The sequence below is a fragment of the Rana temporaria genome, chromosome 5 (assembly GCF_905171775.1).
Source record: "Rana temporaria chromosome 5, aRanTem1.1, whole genome shotgun sequence".
Taxonomy (NCBI): domain Eukaryota; kingdom Metazoa; phylum Chordata; class Amphibia; order Anura; family Ranidae; genus Rana; species Rana temporaria.
Window position 1 is genome coordinate 339,502,785 of NC_053493.1, and position 16,658 is coordinate 339,519,442.

At 40.2% G+C, this 16,658-nt stretch overlaps 1 protein-coding gene across 4 annotated transcripts in view; it reads right to left on the bottom strand.

The window, feature by feature from the left end:
- Positions 1-16,658, bottom strand: part of STAU2 (staufen double-stranded RNA binding protein 2) — a 390,310-nt gene that overhangs the window by 48,276 nt on the left and 325,376 nt on the right. The window lies entirely within an intron of this gene.

Here is a 16,658-nt window from a genome sequence, read left to right on the forward strand (position 1 = left end):
AGGCATGCATGGCTTCCAGTGGCACAGAGTCATTGGTGTTTATTGATGATGTGACAGAAGTAGCCAGATGAATTCTGCAGCATTTAGAGATATACTGTCAGCCCAGATTCAGCCAAATACAGCAAAGTTGATTGGACGGCGCTTCACAGTACAGATGGACACTGATCCAAAACACACTGCAAAACAAACCAGGAGCTTTTGAAGGAAAATAAGTGGAGTATTCTGCAATAGCTAAATCTATCACCTGATCTCTGCCTAACTGAGCAAAACTAAAGTCAAAAAGACTCACAAACAAAGAACAAACAAAGCCAGCTACAGTTAGAGCCTTGCAAAGCATCAGAAAGGAAGAAACCCATCGTTGGGAATATAAAGAATTCAACAAGGTACAAATTAACATTTTATTTATGATTATATTTATACTATATAAATACATTTGAGCCCCTGAAAATGGAGGAACTGTGTATAAAAATGGTTGCAGTTTCTAAAATTTGTACTTAATATTTATGTTCAACCCCTTGAATTAAAGCTGAAAGTCTGCACTTCAAAGTCATTTGGACTTTTTCGTTTCAATTTTATTCTGGTGGCATACTGAGCCAAACGTATGAAAACTGTGCCTGTGTCCAAATATATATGGACCTAACTGTATATATTTCATTTATTTTTCAATAAGGTATCTTTTAAAAAAAAAAATCCAAATGGTTATATATATTTTTTTCATCATATTTTTCTATTTTGCTTTTTCGCATACAGTATCTCACAAAAGTGAGTGCACCCCTCACATTTTATAAATGTTTTATAATATCTATTTATTTAATTTGTCTTTGTGATGTCATTATGAAGGAGTGGAAGAGGACTGTGGCAACCTGTGAAGCTCTGGTGAACTCCATGCCCAAGAGGGTTAAGGCAGTGCTGGAAAATAATGGTGGCGACACAAAATATTTACAAGGTACTTATTTTGTTGCCAGCGGTTTAACTATTAATGGTTGTGTGTTGTTATTTTGAGGGGACAGCAAATGTCCACATTATACCAACTGTACACTCACTACTTTACATTGTAGCAAAGTGTAATTTCTTCAGTGTTGTCCCATGAAGAGATATAATAAAATATTTACAAAAATGTGAGGGGTGTACTCACTTTTGTGAGATACTGAAACATTCAAATCTAAAAAGCGTCACAATGCAGAGCTCAGTGCCTGGAGGCTAGGCCCACAGAGTTCAGTCAGGGAACAGTCTTCAAAGCTAGTGCTAAGGAAATGCTAATCCAGAGAGATGCATATAGAGGGAAGCTCAAGCAGCAATGTAGAATCTTGATCGAAAAAAAAAAGAGCAAGGAGAGAGCAGAGAAAATGTGTCCATCTTCCTACAACACTATTTTTCTGTTTGAATCCTACTGTAGGTGGCAATATATCCCAATAGTCTCTGAATTCCTGGGTCCCTCAAAATATCAGAAAGAAATGCATTTGCTCACTTTAATAAAATACACTTTTACTCTCCTTTTAAGCAATGCTAAAAAGAACATTGAAGCAGGTGCAGTATGTTATTTCATAATGTGCTGGCCATTTTCCAATTCAGGTGACACAACTATTATTATCTCAATTAGTAGCTAATTTATTGCACAGTTCTAATCTGGAGGCTGTTGAAAAGTCTCATATTTCTCCTTTCCTCTGGTGATCTCTCAGCACTGCTATTTTTGTTCAGGTATATGAAAGTTTGTGAAGTTATACTGTCATCTCTTCCCTGTGAAGGAAACGCCAGGTTAAGCAGTCCCCATACAGTGAGCAGAGAGAAAGGGTGGGAAAATGTTGCTCACAGCCCGTAGGTATTTCATCTTGGCCCCAAGCCAGATTATAAAACATCTTAATTAAAGCATGTGTAGATTTTATAGTCTGTTCAGGTATGCTACTTCTTACATGTAAGCCTTAACAAGAAATTTCAAGAGTTGATGTTATTAAATAAGTCCCCAACTTGTCAACTTATTTCATTTTAGTTAGTGAGCCAAGAACTTAGAAGAAAATACCCCATAAAAAAAAGAAAGAAAAATTAGCAGTTAAAAAAATGTTTGCTTCCACCACCTGCTCATACTAACTCATGGGTCTTCAAACTATGGCCCTCCAGTTGTTCAGGAACTACAATTCCCATCATGCCTAGTCATGTCTGTGAATGTCAGGCCTCGTACACACGGCCGAGGAACTCGACGTGCCAAACACGTCGAGTTCCTCGTCGAGTTCAGGGATGAAGCCGCCGAGGAGCTCGGCGGGCCGCCTTCTCCCATAGAACAACGAGAAAATAGAGAACATGTTCTCTATTTTCTCGACGAGTTCCTTGGCGGCTCCATCGGGCCAAAAGTTTACAGACGACAGAGTTTCTCGGCAGAATCCGGCTTTGACCGAGTTTCTCGCCGAATTCTGCCGAGAAACTCTGTCGTGTGTACGAGGCCTCAGAGTTTTACAATGCCTCATGGGATGTGTAGTTCCACAACAGCTGGAGGGCCATAGTTTGAGGATCCCTGTACTAACTGATGGGCCAGGAATCATTCTAGTGTGTTTGTATTCCAACACATGGCAAGTCCATATGGAATACTAACTGCACTCACAGTAGGGAATGGATTGAAGACTCACCACATCAACTTTTCAGGGGCAATCTACACTGGTGAAATGAAGCACTGCAGCGCAAAGCAACATGCAAAATACAGACTGGTGTAATGCAGTGCATTTATTCTTAAATGAACCCAATGCACAGTAACACACCATTGTGTGCTTCATTGCAAAAAAAAGCACCAGGTAAAAAAAAATTGTGCCAGCTTCTTTGATTACACTGCCTTAACACACCCCACACTAACCTGTGGTATAATGTGTTTTAAAGCGATGCACCAGCTAAGTTCTTTTTCTAGAATCGCCATTATTTGATTACCAGAACAGCCATGAAGGCCTTGGAAGGGCTACTCATTTTTTAAACATACACCCAGCACAAATCTGGGCACTTGCAATGCTGTATATGGCTGTATATGACTGTATATGAAAAACTGCATAAGAGGTTCAGTAAAAGTAAAGAAAATAAGCTTCAGTGAAAAAAAAATGCAAGTCAAAAGTTCTTAAAGTGATACTAAAGGCTTTTTCTTTTTTTTAGTTAGCAATAACAAACATGTTATACATACCTGTCCTGTTGCAGAGGATTTTCACAGAGCAGCCTGGATCCTCCTCTTCTCTGGTCCCTCTTCTGTGATCCTGGCCCCTCCCTTCTGTTGAGTGCCCCGATAGCAAGCAGCTTGCTATGGAGACACCTGAGCCACAGCTCCGTTTCTTCATTTAGACAAGGAGCTCTGGCCCCTTTTTCTCCTCATTGACTTATGGGCTTACGGACTTTGATTGACAGCAACGGGAGCCAATGGCGCTGCGCTGCCGTCTCAGCCAATGAGGAGAGGAGTCCCGGGCAGCTGAGACTCTATAACATCGCTGGATCTAGATGGGTTCAGGGAAGTATTAGAGGGGCTTCTACACGGCAAAGAATGCATTAGGATAAAAACCTTCTGCCTTTACAATAACTTTAAGGCAGCTGAAGAAATATGCAAATCCTGACTTTCTATAAAAGGCTAATTTGGTCCACCTATCCATGCTTCCTTATTGATCCTTTAATGTGACAGATGGCATCAGTGACCAATTGTGAAATTCAGTTTATACTCAGAGAAGGAGGTCTCAGCTCAATTTTTTACAGCAAACGTCAGGATTTACTTAGTAATTCAGTTGCTGAATCACTGAATCTTGCTAATGTTTGAAATTTGGTTTTCACTGGGTGCTATCTCTTTGTATGCATTTTTTCCATCAAGAGCTCAGTTTGAACTGGCCAGATTCGTAATAGGTTTGTTTAAAACATTTTTCTATTAAACCTCTTCTGAACCACATATATCCTGCGACAGTGTGGCCCTCCTGTGTGAAATCACATAACTGTGACCGGACACAACAGGTCTGGCGGACACGGTGTTCGCTGGCACTCTGTGATCATTCCCGAGAGAGAACAATGGTCTGTCTATGTAAACAAGGCAGATTGACGTTCTGTTAGAGGAGAAGATGGAGATCTTGTGTTTTTGCTAAGCAGGAACACAGATCTCTGGTCTTCCCCCAGTCAAAGCACAACCCCCCCCAGTTAGAAAGCACTACCTGAAAACACATTTAACCCTTTGATTGCCCCTGATGTTAACCCCTTCCCTGCCAGTGTCATTAGTATAGTGAGCGTGTGCTTTTTTTAAGCATTGATGTCACTGGTTCCCAAAAAGCGTGACTTAGTGTCAGATTTGTCCGCCACAATGTCGTAGTTCCACTAACAATCGCTGATCGCCGCCATTACTAGTTAAAAAAAAAATGAAAAAAATTAAATCTATCCCATAGTTTGTAGACGCTATAACTCTTGCACAAACCAATAAATATATAGCATTTTTTACCAAAAATATATAGCAGAATACATGTAGGCCTAAATTGATAAAGAAATTCAATTTTTGTATGGGATGTTTTAGAGCATAAAGTAATATATATATATATATATATATATATATATATATATATATATGTATATATATATATATTTCTTTTTTGTTTATAGCGCAAAAAATAGAAACCGCAGAGGTGATCAAATACCACCAAAAGAAAGCTCTAAATAAGGACATTAATTTTATTTGGGTACAGTGTCACACAACCGCGCTATTGTCAGTTAAAGTAATGCAGCGCCGTATTGCAAAACATGGCTAGGTCATGAAGGAGGTAAAACCTTTCAGGGGCTAAAGAGGTTAATGAGGAAGTTGTATTATATTGAATTGGAAAACATAACTATTGTAACTATTGTTTGTTTCGCTATTACAATACTGATATTTTAAAATGTAGGTGTATACTGTGTCAATATAATGCCTTTAAAGAGATGTAAACATAACAGATTATCTATAACATGCAACACACACTGATATCACCCAGGTTTCATGCTTTTAATTTAGCTCATGGTATATAAGAGTGTGAAATGTAGTGAGGCTAACATAACATTAGCAAAAAAAGACACATGGGGCTAAGCCATTAGAAAGATTGATAGGAGAAGACAATTGCACTGAAAAGAAAGAACTCTGAATGTGAAAACTACTTTACTGCAGTAATAACTTAGAATGATTAATATGAAGCATGCACAGTTGGCTTAATAGTGCAATCTCACATTACATATACAGGCTGCTCATACTGCAGCCAAAGGGTTGAATCGGCAGACACAGGATGATGGTTAAGTATAAATGGTCACGGGAAGAGAGACTAGCTTTCCATAGTGGCACACTGATACAGGTACTTTGATAAAACAATACCTGTGATTAAATGTGTGCCCCTTGATGGTGTTGTGTCTGACCACTATTGTTTTGAAATATGACCATACCATGTTTTTCATATACACTTAATTGTTCATTTATACTGAATGTGACTATTTACATGGTCTTCTTGTTTTTTCACTTTTACCTTGTTTGCATTCCATTATAATTACCAAAAGTCTTATTTCAGACACCTGCATGTTTCTTCGTTCATTATTCCAATAACACGCAATGTCTAATTTTTGTGATAGGATCTTTTTTTCAATTAATAACACATAAAAATTATAAAATTAAAGTGCTCAGGGACTACATTATTTTATGCTAGCTGTCTATGGGGCACCTGCAGACATCACGAACCTACGCGCTTTTTAGGGGAAAATAGTGATACCATACTAGTTGTGTTAAAGTTTGTACTTGGTAGTACAGCAATTTTGAGGGTCTAAACATTCAGTAGGGAACAGTGCTTGCTTTTAAACATATATGTATATGCATTTTTAAAAGCAGGAACCTTCTATGACCAGATACCTGTAGATCATTTGTCAAAATGCTATCCTAACTTAACTACCTTAAAAGCAACCATTTTGTACAAAAAACGTAGTCCAGCTTAAAAAAAGACACGGAGCTGTGGTTCGGCACAGACCCCTCTCTCTCCTGATTAACTGACTTTGATTGACAGCAGCGGGCGCTGCTGTGTCTCAGCCAATCAGGAGGGAGAGTCTCGGATGGCCAAGGGACGTGTGGACATCACTTGATATAGATCAGGCTCAGATATGTATTAGGGGGGCTGCTGTACAGAGAAGGCTTTTTATCTTAATGCCTTTACAACCCTCTTAAACAGTGTTTTACATAATCCACTAGATCTAACGTTATTGTAGCTTTTTGTCCTGCTGCTGGGTGGGGATACTTTGAACTTAACCACTTAAGGACCAAGCCTGTTTTTCAAATTTGGCATTTAGAAGATTAAAACATTTTTTTTTTGCTAGAAAATTACTTAAAACCCCCCAAACAGTATATATATATACATATATTTTTTCTAACACCCTAGGGAATAAAATTGCGGTCATTGCAATACTTTTTGTCACATCGTATTTGCGCAGCGGTCTTACAAGTGCACTTTTTTGTAATAAAAAATAATACAAAAGTAAAGTTAGCCCAATTTTTTTATATATTGTGAAAGATAATGTTACGCCGAGTAAAATGATACCCAACATGTCACGCTTCAAAATTGCGCCCGCTCATGGAATGGCGTCAAACTTTTACCCTTAAAAATCTCCATAGGCGACGTTTAGAAAATTATATAGGTTGCATCTGTTTAGCTACAGAGGAGGTCTAAGGCTATTGCTCTTGCTCTAACGATCGCGGTGATACCTCACTTGTGTGGTTTGAACACCGTTTTCATATGCGGGCACTACTCACGTATGCGTTCGCTTCTGTGTGCGAGCTTGTCGGGACGGGGCACTTTAAAAAAATTATTTTTTGTTTTCTTATTTATTTTTATTTATTTTATTAATTTTTACACACAAAAAAAAAATGGATCACTTTTATTCCTATTACAAGGAATGTAAGTATCCCTTGTAATAGAAAAAAAGCATGACAGGTCCTCTTAAATATGAGATCTGGGGTCAAAAAGACCTCAGATCTCATATTTAGACTAAGGCCCCATACACACGATAGAATCCATCCGCAGATAAATCCCAGCAAATGGGTTTCTGCGGATAGATCCTATGGTGTGTACACGCCAGCGGGTCTGTTTCCGCGGAGAAATCTCCTCTGGGATGGATTCCAGCAGATCGGATATTTGCTGACATGCACAACAAATCCATCTGCTGGAATCCATTCCAACGGATGGATCCGCTCGTCTGTACAGACTTACCGGATCCATCCGTCCAAAGGGATTCCCCACACGCGTCGTAATGATTTGACGCATGCGTGGAATTCCTTTTATGACAGCGTCGCGCCCGTCGCCGCGTCATAATAGCGGCGACGGCGCGACACGTCATCGCCAGAGGATTTCAATGCGATGGTGTGTACACGCCATCGCATAGAAATCTTCTGAAATCCTCGAGAGGATTTATCCGCGGATACGGTCCGCTGGACCGTATCTGCGGATAAATCCTCTCGTGTGTATGGGGCCTTAAGATGCAAAAAAAAAAATTGTCATTTGAAAAAATGACAACAAGAAAATATTGCTTTAAGAAGCATGGGCGGAAGTGACGTTTTGACATCACTTCCGCCCTGCTATGCTATGGGGATGGGTGGGGGCCATCTTGCCCTCACTCGTATCCCAGCCGAGCAGGGGAAAGGACCGGATCGCCTCCGCCGACTGCTTTTTTATACAGATAAAGCGGATATAAGCAAGGTTATATGTATTCATTGTCAATTACGCTTTCACCATGAAGGTGATATAAAATTAGGATGGAAACACCATTGATAAAAGGTCTGATGAAACAATTGTTCTGGCCCCTTAAAGAACCACATGGCTTTAGAAGAGATTGTAAACTCTACCATAAACAGAATGGAGAATTTTCTACCACTTTTCATAAAGTCTTTCTAAATGTGTCACATGCATGATAGTCTGAACTGCTAAAGAGGACATTAATCAGGGAGGTGTATTGAATTACACTAAAGCTGTGTGGTCTATATGAAGATTATCACATTTCGTGATATTTATGACCTCCTTTACCTAATTTCCTTGTACACATATTGATATTGATTTTAATCTTGCTCTGCTGCAAATTGAAAGGTCAATGTTTCTGCACCCTGTTAAGCTCAGTCTTTTAGGAGTAACCATGACCAGAATTTCACTGAATTAGCAGAATTTCCTTCAAATACTTAATTGCTCCTTTATGTATGTCAGTCCTTTGTTGGACTGATATATCTAAGTGCCTTGCTGCTGTAGGGATGATCATTCTCTGTTATTTTTCTTACATGTAACAAAGAGTGGTGGCAACTTTGCCTGTGCTGGTTCAGACTGCAAAACAGCTGAGACTCACTGCGTCCTCTTATTCTATGGAGAAAAGAGAATGAATACTCCATAATGGCAGAAATGCCAACATTTTGGAATATTTCTGTGTGTGACAATGTGCATTTACTATGCTTGCAAATGTTAGTTATCACTTAGTAGTGAAGAAGGGCCTATTACCACTATTTGCATCTAATCCAAGGTTCCTGCTCCATATGCTGAGGATGGGAACTTAGAAGCACCGATCCAACAACCATACCTGTGAAAAAAAACACAGTTTATGGGGTCCACAAGGCATTCAAAAATAAGTCTGTCCAAACCCTGAATCCTTGATGTCATAACTGTCAGTGGCACCTACAGGCAGTAGTCTTTAATGTGCCGTGGGAACACAAACCCCTAGGTTACTTCAATAAGCATATACAGTATTGCCCTTTGCTGAAAAGGTGGAGGGCTGGCCCAACCCTCCTAAAAATACCCCATTGGTTCTTCAAAGTGATGGGCAACCTCAGCATCAAATGAGAAGCTATAGGGTGTAGGAATAGACCAGCTTTGCATATTAGAGTACCAACATTGCCATCAAAATTATATGGGTATCTGCATTTACTTTAGCTTTAACATTTTGGTGTTTTAAGAAAAAATATGTTTACTTTGAAGCAGGATGAGCATAATCATATAAATTATTCTGAATTTGGGAGAAAAAGTTAATCAGCATTTTAGCTTCCATTAAGAATCTGATAAATTCTCAAAATGTACACAAACATATGCAGGCTGTCAGTGTTCTCACTCAAGATGGATCCAAAAATAGTTCAGTTAACTTAGCCCTAGTCTCTATTAGTTTTTACCAAAAAAAAAAATGTCAATGCACCATTACAAACTTTGCTTTGTGCACGCAGGATTGCTGAAAATTGCACTTAATATAAGGGTTTACTAAAGCCGCAATCTGGCTTTGTAAGCCTGAAGATCCAGTCTCATTGTTGTAATTACAGAATGATACCCTAGCATTTTCCTTAGATTTCAAGTGAATTTTAAGAAACGAAAAGTTTGTTTGTAGAAGAAAATTATATCAATAGAGATAAGTTGACTCACACTAGATCTGGAGGACAGTTGCAAAAATGCTGTGTCTATTCTGGGAAAAGGATAGCTAACTAGACAATATTGATTTTCTCGTTGAATTGCTATTGCTGGGGAGACCATACTGGGTGTAGGGAAGCTATACTAAAACCCCTATTTCAAAGTGTGTGTACAACTGGCTCACTTATAGTTGGATATTTCATGTTAAAGAAAATATGCTTATATTTTATTTTTAACATCTTATTAATTAAGAATAGCAGGCATTTCCAGGTGACTGCAAACCTCCTGTGGCCCCCTCTGCGCCTGTATCCACAAAACTTGAGAATATAAGTATTGACCATTTTCATGGTCATTAGCACTGATCCCACTTATTTCCATTCTTATATTGGTTACTGGGGTCACTGGTCACAGTAATGAAACAATAGGGGCCCCTGTAGTGGGAGGTGCTGGAGTCACAACCATGAACCAGAAAGCTGTTGGTAGATGCATCCAGGTTTCTGAGTGCACGTGTGACATACAAGGGGATAGATATAACATGCAAGTACCTAAAGCCACCTACTATTTATAGTGAATAAGGCTTAGAAAAGATACCCACAGGTATACATTAAGCTGAAGTCTAGGCAGATTTAAAAGTCACAAATTAATACAGTTCATATTTAAATGAAAAAAGTGCAAGTACCAGATTTTAACCTGTATCAGTCTATTGCAGTTTCTGGACAGCAGGGCTAGAGTGTGAGAGGAAGAAACAGTACAAGAAACCAATCGGTTCATGTGCTGACAAAAAGCATGATGATAGAGAGATCAAAATGAATGAGAGACAAGCCCATCTATGTACTGCTTTTCTTTTCATTGCCAAGTTACAGACCGATGTTGTTAGGATGGGCCAAGAGGAACTGGGTAACATGATACTGGCCATCAGACTGAGTGGCATAAAAAAAAAGTACTGCAGGAAATTCTCTGGACCGAAGGTGAATAATTTGCAGAAATTGGATTTATGTACTTTCTGTGATATCCCTTTCTTGGAATTCATTAAGGGACACAGGAGTCTGAGAATATTGCGTTAAACTGTTACCTACAGGTGGATTTGATTGTTTTTTTTTTAAAGCAATTGAGAGCCTAATCATTACCACATAGTGGTGTTATCTGTGGTAATGGCCAAAAATCGAATTTTCTTTCTGGACAAAGAATTTAGAGACTTTTGGAACTCCCAAAAGAAGTGCACATGAGGGGTGAGTGAAAGCCACAAAACCAACAACTTTGGGCCATCTGCAGCTCAAGAAGCAGCATGATGAATTGTATGCCCAAAGCTGGCATGGGGTGAGTTGTAAATATTCACCTGATAAATAAGAACTAATAAACAGAAGACCAGGTTGTTCTTTGCAAATCTGAAAAACGGTTGCTTGATGTCCAAAGAGCCCAAGAAGCACTCATAGATCTAGTATCGTGTGCACTGAAAAAGTGAAATGTGACCCATAGGACCTTAAGCTTAAATGAGAAGCTGTCAGAGCCACCAAGAAATGTCAGAGTGAGAATCATGTCCCCTTTGTGTGGACCATAAGGGATGACAAAGTCACTCTTTTTAATGAAACCAATTGCTATGAAGTATGCTGTGAAGTAGCCAGCTGAGACACAAACAAAAGGCAATTTCAAATCACACAGAGTGACATTTGCATCTTGATGGTACTCAAGGCAAAAGGATGATCCAGACCCAATTGCAAAAAGTTAAAGATCTGTAACACAGAATATTTTCTGGAATGAAAGTTTAATTCTTCCCACTGTGCGAAGTATGGCTTTCATGTGCTATGGTAGGAAAGGAAAGGGGCATTCCCAGTTTTTTTACATCACAAGAAACACAGATTCAGAGAGGCCCTTGTCTTTCAAGACCCGGGCTTCAAGTGCCATGCTGTTAAAACAAGGGATTATGAAGCAGGGCTGTAAACCAGTCCTTGGGACAAAAGGTCTGGGTGATTTGAAGAGCCTACAGAGCCTCTGCTAGAAGTCTGATCAGGTCAGAATAAACACTGCATCCACCTTGGCCAGTTAAAGGAAAAAAATGTTTTGCTGAAATGACTGTTTACAGGGTATAGAGACATAATAGTTAACTGATTCCTTTTAAAAACGATTAAAAATAGATAAAAATCAATCATATAATGTGCCTCTAGATGCAAAAACGAAAGTGAAAGTAGTTTAGTCTTTGCAAGTTATATCATGCCTCTGTGCTGGACAGTGTCATAGAGAGTCATGGCTAGGAAAACGAAACTAAAGTCTCCCATGACTTTTTTCATAAGGAGCCAGACAACCAGGAAGTGTTCAGAACAGAGCAGATTTACAGCAACATCAAAGCAAAAACGAGCAATGAGGACATGAAACCAGGACGGCAGTAAGGTAAAGGAAGCGATTTAGCTAAAAAAAAATGTCAATGTCTAATATGGCTGGAATGTGAAGCTTTGCCAAACTGTTTTTCGGTGCCGATAAGATACCAATATTTCGACCACTTTTTCACACTATTTTTTTTATCACTGTAAACATCCATTGTAAAAGTATAAGACAGTGACAGGTACTCTTTATGGAGGGATTTGGGCTCTATAAACCCCCAAACACCTCCTCTGCACAAAAAGTATTCAAAACGTTGAGATCTAAAGAATACTTATATATTTTTTTAAACTGGCGCCTTTAAGATGCCAGTAATCTTGAAAGAGATGTCATCACTACCGGGTTACCAGGAGCTTTGTTCGGGTCTTCAGCCAGCTAGTGGACGTGCCAGGTGGTTGCTCGGGCCTCCTGGTGGGATGGGAGGGACGGGAGAGCAGGGGTAAGTGGCGGAAGGCAGGGGGAACGATGACGACACACACACATCCCCTCCCACTGCTTGTAATAACAGCTGAGCCACATTAGTTGTTATTGCAATAAAGTTGACCGTCCGATCTAAAGAACGGTACCGGGGTGATGCCTGCAGCTGCAGGCATCACCCCAGTAGGACTTCTTGAAGAAATATCGGTAATTTTGGGCACAAGCCTGATACTTAAAAAAAAGTGAATATCGGCTGCCGATAATCGGTCGATCCCTAATTTCCACTTCTCTTGCTATAGCAAGGCTTCTGGTTCCTCCCTGATAGGTGCTACTACTGGGGTATTGCCCAATTGGATTCTGATCAGATGATCCCTCAGTCAGGATGTCTAGAATTGTAGAGACAACCAAATCACCCAGAGCTTCAGAAAGTTGATTGGGAGACAGGGTTTCTCTGGCGTCCAATTCCCCTACACACCCACTAAGGGTTCAGGACTCCTCCCCAGCCTGTCAGGCTGGCATCTGTGTGAAAATGGTACTCTTAGGGAACCCATACATGGATCAAAATTCGACCTCTTCAGCAGGGACTGGTCAAATTTAAATCCATGTATGGGCAGGCTGGTTGTATAGGAGTTTATCTACTGATCGAATTTTGTACAACCAACCTGTTGGGTTTTTCCCCCAAATGATGAGTGCTGCCAGCTATAGCCAGCAACTCTGATCAATATATTCTTATGGCAGGGAAGCCTCCCCGCTGTCACAACACACCAGCAGTAATTCCACCATCCACCTCAAATGTGTGGATGGGAGAATAGGGTCATTTTTTTTGTTCAACCTACTGGTTGAATGCAAAAATGATTAAAAGGGCAACTGCAATTTCGTGGGGGAAAATAGCCAATTAAGAAAAAATAATACAGTGTATACCAGGGGGGGCCACATGTGGCCCGCGACTTCCCGCTCTGGAATGGCGGGTTGGCAAGTCCAGATCGCAGGTTGCCGAACCGTCATACCACAGCATCAGTGTTGTGAATGAAGCTGGTGGTAGAGGAAGAAAAAGGCTGCAGAGTAGAGCCCCATAAGCCGATGCTTCCTGTACAGCACCGGCTTTTGCCACAGGCGGAGTCTATTGCAAAGTTCAGCTAACCTGCAGGATAGACATAGGTGCACTACGCTGCACCCGCAGTGAGGGTAAACTGCAGCACATCAATGTGAAAGCAGTCTTGGGCCCTTTTCACACGATCGGCCCTACCCAATCGGACCCTTAAATCACCTCTACAGAGCGGCAGATGTAAACAGACTTTTGTCCGTTTAAACCCGCCTACCTCCACAATCCGATCCTCTAAAAAAAAAAAAGAAGGGAATTTGTCCCCTTCCATCTAGGCGGATCAGATCGGAGGGTCTATAGAATAGCCGTGACCTGTCATCCGCCTGCTGCGATCATTGTGGCCCGTGACTGGTTACCAAGTTGCTTAAGTGGCCCTCGCTCTTCAAAAGGTTGGGCACCCCTGGTGTATACAATTGCAATGCAAGTCATATTGTAATTGAATGTTATTAAAAATGACCTTTCCTTTTCAATCTACAGCCGCTGTAATTTTCTATAAATGCAATGCAATATGGCTACATGGACTTATTCTGTACACAGAATGTGTACTGACCACTCCCCAGAAACAGAAGTCTGCCTGACATACAAGTCAGATTTCAGGCATCCCCTGCAACAAAAATTTCATTTTTGGTGACATTTGTCCAATAGGAACACGTCTAAAGGGATGCAGGCCCAGCAGCTTTCATCATTAGTGCCCCGCAGCTGCCACAGCTGACTGATAATTATGAAACCTCTCCCATTAGACTCACTTAGCTAAGAGACACAGACAAACATGGATTTCTTCAGAATAACATAAGGTAGGAATCTGCAACAAAGGCTATTATAATCCTTGCAATGTACAAAGACCCCCCCCCCCCCCAGGGGAATGTTTTTTTCTTAACAAAAGGGGAGTTACACTTTAATGTATTGCCAGCTTTAGCCTCACCCTGCAACAAGAATTTCCAGCTTGCAGGCCATCAACCTAAGTGCCAGACGACAGAGTGGTTGTCACTAGTGGTCAGTGAACTCAGCAATGAACCCCTTTATGCAGATAAACAATAACGGTCACCATGAGTTTTAACAGAAAGACACATTGTTCAAAGTATCTGTTGTAATAATTCTGACCTTAAGAAATGACTGACTCCCGCTGCCACTCAAGTCAGAAAAATAACTGAAGTTACAATACGTAGCAGTCTTCAAAAGAGTAAATGAGTTGAGGTTATTCTTTGGAGCATTTAGAGAATTGGGCAAATTATTTTAGGTATCGTTTAATGAAAATAAAATAAAAACTTTTAAATATTTACAGAAGATATGCAACAGCAACATTCACCTGGCCTTTGGCCCTGGAAAATCCCACTTCATTGCAGTGCAAGTCCAATTCTGACAGAGTCACTGGCCCTCAGACTTCATTCATAGCATTCATGACATCCAATGAAAAAGTCTAAGGAGTGAGCTCAGTGGGTGTCAAAATGTTTTTATGATACTTTAGCAGACAATGCCTCCATGTCAGTTTTTCTAACTGTATTCATATTTCCTGACGGCTCCATTTTACAGTCCGACAACAAAGATATTATTTCACAGAATGAGTATGATATGCCTCAGATATATTTTTTAGGGCCTTTAATGTGTGTTGAAGCCGAAGCAAGCGTATATGAGCCCTTAATGTGGCCAGTTCGCTGGCTACACATTATTGCATAGTCATATGTGGTATCAAACAAACCGTCATTTGATTATACATTAGTTTAGACATTTGTTATGACAAATTTAATCAAATCAGGATTTATAGAATATGACTGCATTTTTGACAGCTAGCAGTAAACAAAACTCAGAGCGGAATGTTGTTCTCTCTAACTGCATGCTGAACTATTTACGACCAGCATTAAGGCCTGTTAAGGCTTTTTTATGACCTAGCAATTTTAGGAAATGCTAATCCAAAAGTCTCTGTCAAATGCTTTTTTTGTGATGGCTTATCATTGACTTCTGTCAAGTACCGATTATGCTATTGCTAGAAGTTTAAATGGCGACTTTATAACAGACTTTAATAAAAGTTTCTGATTTAAGCTGTTTATGACATAATTATTCATTAGGAGGTTTTTCAGATCCAATGCCTCTTTTCTAGACTGAGCTGTGTTGATGAATTTATACTCATCATTCAGTTTAGAATCATCGGACATCATTATTATCAAAATTTGTTAACATTCTTTAAAGATGGGAAATAAGAATTTCCCCAACTGCAGAGCTGGCTTCCTGTTCCACCTCTGGCCATAAATGATCTGGTCTTTGGTGACAGATGAAACAGTTTGTCTAGAGAATGAACTCATTTGTCCCTCATTGATGGTACTGGAGTGGAACTGGGAAAATGGGACTGCCTCGGAGGAGACTACCATCAACCCAAGGACTCTCACAGAAGCATAGTTGGCTGACTTCTAGACTGAAGATTCAACATCTGAGATTGGAGAGTTTAAAGTTGTTGTTTTTTTAAGGAAAAAAAGTGCTGGCTCAAACTGTGTCCAAGAAACATATGGCTGACTTCTGAAGGTTCAGGATCCAAACAAACCTTTTAAAGGTCTGAACTGTCCATGCTATATTGGCAGCCGGACTATTCCCTTGATAGGAGGATCCCAATACCCAATAATGCATATGCCTTGGGAGCATAAGGCAAGCACATACAGTGGGGATCGAAAGTTTGGGCACCCCAGGAAAAAATGTGTATTAATGTGCATAACGAAGCAAAGGAAAGATGGAAAAATCTGGAAAAAGGCAACAAATTACAGATTGGACATTCTTATAATATGTCAAAAAAAAGTTAGATTTTATTTCCATCATTTACACTTTCAAAGTTACAGAAAACAAAAAAATGGCGTCTGCAAAAGTTTGGGCACCCTGCAGAGTTAAAGCGGGGGTTCACCCTAAAAATGATTTTCTAACATTACATCCAGCTCACTGTCTACATTGACACTATCCAGCAGGTGATTGACGTGATGACGAAAACGACCTCAACCCGTCGCATAAGGAGCGTCACGAGTTGCCAAATAAAGCCGAACGTCGGTGCACAGGCGCCGTATAGCACCGACTCGCCGTTCGGCTTCTTTCACCTGCTGGATAGGAACGCCCACTCCCGCGGGAGTCCTAAACCGGAAGCCAGGGAAGAAATCAGCTGTACGAGGTATGTACAGCAAAAAAAAAAAACGGCATACTGTCAATGTAGACAGTGAGCTGGATGCGATGTTAGAAAATTGTTTTTAGGGTGAACCCCCGCTTTAATATCTTGTACTGCCCCCTTTGGCAAGTATCACCGCTTGTAAACACTTTTTGTAGCCAGCCAAGAGTCTTTCAATTCTTGCTTGAGGTATCTTTGCCCATTCTTCCTTACAAAAGTTCTTTGAGATTTCTGGGCTGTCTGTCACGCACTGCTCTTTTAAAGTCTA